The sequence below is a fragment of the Dipodomys spectabilis genome, unplaced genomic scaffold (assembly GCF_019054845.1).
Source record: "Dipodomys spectabilis isolate Male_0828 unplaced genomic scaffold, ASM1905484v1 ptg000054l, whole genome shotgun sequence".
In the NCBI taxonomy this organism is placed as follows: domain Eukaryota; kingdom Metazoa; phylum Chordata; class Mammalia; order Rodentia; family Heteromyidae; genus Dipodomys; species Dipodomys spectabilis.
In genome coordinates, this window is record NW_024870731.1 from 38,046,894 (window position 1) to 38,051,052 (window position 4,159).

Consider the following 4,159-nt stretch of genomic DNA (forward strand, 5'->3'; position numbering starts at 1 on the left):
GAGTGCTCCTGGACAAGTCATAGCACAGTTCCAGATGACTCTGGAAGCTTCTCCTCTACCTGGTCCTGTGGGCTAGGGGCAGCTTGGTTCTGGGCTGGGCCGAGGCCACGCTGGGTCACCCCAGTGCTGGCTTCTCCCCTCCACCTTGGGCAACAGCAACCATTTGAGACTTTTCTAGTGGCTGGGGCCAGGGTCTGGCCTTGTAGCCCCCATGGAAGCCTGCGTTCCTCCTGCCTCCGACCCCGCCACCACGTGGCCATCTGTGCTGGGATTATAGGTTGTTGCTAGAGACAAATACAAGAGAAGATTCTATTTCACCGGACTAGGGATGTAGCTCACCGGTAGTAAGCTGCTCGCCAGCGGCTGGGGATTGAGGGCCCAGACCTTTCTTTGTCAGTTTTGGGGTTTGAACTCAGGGCCTGGGTGCCATCTCTGAGTTTCTTTGATTCAAGGCTAGTGCTGTACCCCTTGAACCACAGATCAAGTATCTTCTCTCCCCCCCCCCCCCCCACGTTAATTGGAGATGAGTCTCATGGACTTTCCTGACCTGGCTGGCTTTGAACCTTGATCCTCAGAGCTCAGCCTCCTGGATAGCTAGGATGACAGGTGTGAGCCACTGGCCCTCAGCTATTTCGATTATTTCGGGGGTTTAATTCCTCAGCCCCACGAAAGACAACGCGGGGCGGCTCTCACACTGCAGTATCCGTGGGATCGCTTTCCAGAGACTTGCACAGGGTCACGCAGCTCGTGAAGGGTAGTTTCGGCTCTGGAGCCCCGAGCCCACACATGCCAGGGCACAAGGCTGACTCATCAGGTCTGAGCCAAGTCAGGAGGTGGTTCCTAAACGCTCATCCCCCCCCACCCCCACCCCAGCCCCAGCCCCCAGGCACAGTTTACACCCTGGGTGTGCATCTATTGTTTCTGGCTGCCTAGCAACCATTCCCTTTTATTCTGGGAACCCTCTATCTCTTTCTCAGCTTGGGAGTTTCAGATCCATTTAGCACCTTCCTCCAGCCTAGGGGTGAATACGTGACTCAAGCCAGGCTAGACTTAACCCTGCTTCTTTTGTTGAGGAAGATTTCTTTCTAATGAGAAAACTTGTAGTTTGTCAGCCTGAAGCTACTGGGAAGATTTTTTGCCATTTTGGGAGACACTAAAGGCAGAGCTGAGGGATTTAAAAACAACCACAACAAAACACAAACTGGTCTCTAACACTATCTGATGACCTGGATACAGCTATGCCTGAAGGCTTCTGCCAGATTTGTTTCCCCCTCACTCCCTAACTACTTTGGACCAGCTTGTGTCTGGCAAGAAAGTCTTTAACGATTTGAGTTTTGTCTCCCACCAAGGCTCCGGGATCTTAAACCTTACCACATTGACTCAATAGCAGAAAGACTAGAAACACAAATAAAACAAGTCCTTCTGTATTCTTGCTTTCATCCAGTACTCGAAACAAAATATGGGTTGCCGCAAACCTTTTGTTCATAGCAGCACTTGCTACCATGATTCTTTGGGGTCAGTATCTTAATCATCTGCACAAAACTCCATGTCAATTTCATGAAGATAGAGCAAAGCTGTTTCCTGTGCTTTTTGGTGTTTGAACTAGGGCCTGAGTGCTGTTCCTTAGCCTTGGCTTTTTCATTCAAGGCTGGGGCTGTACCCACAGTTGAGCCCACAGTTCTACTTTTGGCTCTGTGTGTGTGTGTGTGCGCGTGTGTGTGTGCATGCGTGTGTGCTTCATTGGAGGAGTGACAAAGGCTTCCTGCCTGCGATGACTTTGAACAGCGATCCTCAGATCTGGGAGTAGGCTGGGATTACAGGCATGAGCTACTTGTGCAGTGCTTGCCCAAGGCTCTACTTCTGATGCTCTCCTGGAGAGCACCAAAGATGGTCATAGGAAGAATAGAGCTATTTTTGCTCATAGTTCCGGATTGGCCTTGCAGCTGAACACCTCCAAGTTAATAATCATTCAATAAATATTTGTTCTTCCTTCCTTGCTGTAGTCTGGGGGGGGGGGATTGATTTAGGATAATCAAGATAAGAAATGATTTCTTCATTTCTTAGATACTGGGCATTCCACCAAAGACAAAACACGTCCTTCCCTCCCCGGTACTCTCCTCCCCTCCCCTCCCCTTCCCTTCCCTGTGTCTCTTCTCCCTTCTCTTCCTGAAGACCCTGACTCCATGTTGGGGTGTTGGAAGCCATCTGTTGGGGGCAGTTGGGCTACTGAGTCATGGAGAGGAGCGGACAGCGGCTGGTGACCTGGCCCAGCCACCCTGGGGCTCAGTCACCCCATGCTGACCTCACCTGCCAGGCGCTGATTCACCTCGCCTCCTCCCTGCTACCAGCCAGATCTTGCTCACTGCGGACTCCCTCGGGGATTACCAGCCTCCTGGGTTTAAGGGAAAACACATGGGGGGTGGGGTGAGCTATTTTTAAAGGTATGAGGTTTGCTTTCAAGTGGAGGCAACAGCCCAGGCAACGTTAGGAAATGGGCTTGAGGCTAAGAGTAGCAAAAAACAAAAATTAAAATTAAATTAAAAATCCTATCTCCTTTTATAAGAAAGGTGGAAAGGAGAGGAGACAGTCAGTGTGATTTCCCTCCCTTCTCTTCCCTTCCCTTCCCTTCCTTCCTTCCCTCCCTTCTTTCCTCCCTTCCTTCCTTTCTCCCTCCCTCCCTTCCTTCCTTCTTCATTTTAAAGGTTTCTCATTGTGGTGAAGTATACACAACATCAAATTCACCCAGTACTGAGACTTGAACCCAGGGCTTTGAGCTCTTGCTTGGCTTCTTCACTCACGGCTGGAAATCTTCCACTTGAGCCAGGACACCCCAACTTGCAGCGTTTTGCTGGTTACGTGGAAAGATGAGTCTCTTGGATTTGTCTGCCAGGCTGGCAAAGATCCTCAGATCTCAGCTCCCCGAGGAGCTAGGGCGACAAGGCGTGAGCCACCAGTGTCTGGCTTCTTCTCAACCATTTTGAAGTGTTCATCCCACCCTCCTTCCCTGAAGTTTATTTTTCATTCAATTTCTAGTGACATCATACAAAAACACCCCAAGTCCTACTTTCCAAGCCCCTCACAAACTACTTCTCTCTCTATGCATTTGTCTTCTCTTCACACCTCATGTAGATGAGTCTTACTTAGCACCCTGTCTGCAAGATTCGCCCGTGTCCCAGGGTCTCCACGCTCCATTCCTTTCTTAAGTCTGACCAATATTCCACCGTGTAGATGCTCCATTTTACTCATACATTTATTTAATGACCAACTGGATTCTTTCCACTTGTCAGCTGTAGTGAGTCCTTTACGAAAGATTCTTTGTTTTCATTAGTAATGGGGAAACTGAGGTTAACAAGACCAGTGCTGAGGGCTCCTCAGCAGTGTGGGGAAGTTGAGGTTGGATCCTGGATAGGACAGTGCTTCCTAAATTTCCAAAAGGCTGATACATTCTTTCTGTCGTCTGTACTAACTGTCCAGCTATTCCCTGCACACAGTGGTGTGTGTGGGGGGGAACTGCTACCCTAACTTTATTATCATTTACAATTGCAATACGTTTCAGCTGCAGATGGCCCACTGGTCGATTGAAATCTTCCTGGGGGCGGGGTTAGCCACCCTCTTGTCACAGGCTCTCGGAAGCAGAGTACAAGTGTAGCAAATGCCTTGTGCAAGCCAAGACCTGCTTCTATTATTGGCTGAATGTTACGTCCCTAGCTGCAGGCCACGAGCAAATGACTCTATCACTGTGTGTCTCAGTTTCCTCATCTGCCGAGGACCAGAGCCGCAAGAGTGACTCGGTAGATTTGCTATGAGTGCTAAAGGTGACCGGAGTCCAGGTAGAAGGTGAGCACAGTGCTTGACAGTAGCTGGTATTTGGTCAATGCTAGCTATATTTGTATTTCTTCATCTTCCTCCTCTCTTAATGTCATTATTATTTATGTACTTATTCTTGTGCCAGTCCTGCAGCTTGAACTCAGGGCCTGGGCGCTGTCCCTGAACTTTTTTGCTCAAGAGCAGTGCTCTACTACTTCAGCCACAGCTCCACTTCTGCTTATTGTTTTTGGTTTTGTTTTTTTTTCCAGTCCTGAGGCTTGAACTCAGGGCCTGGGCACTGTCACTGAGCTTCTTTTTACTCAAGGCTAGCACTCTACCACTTGAGCCACAG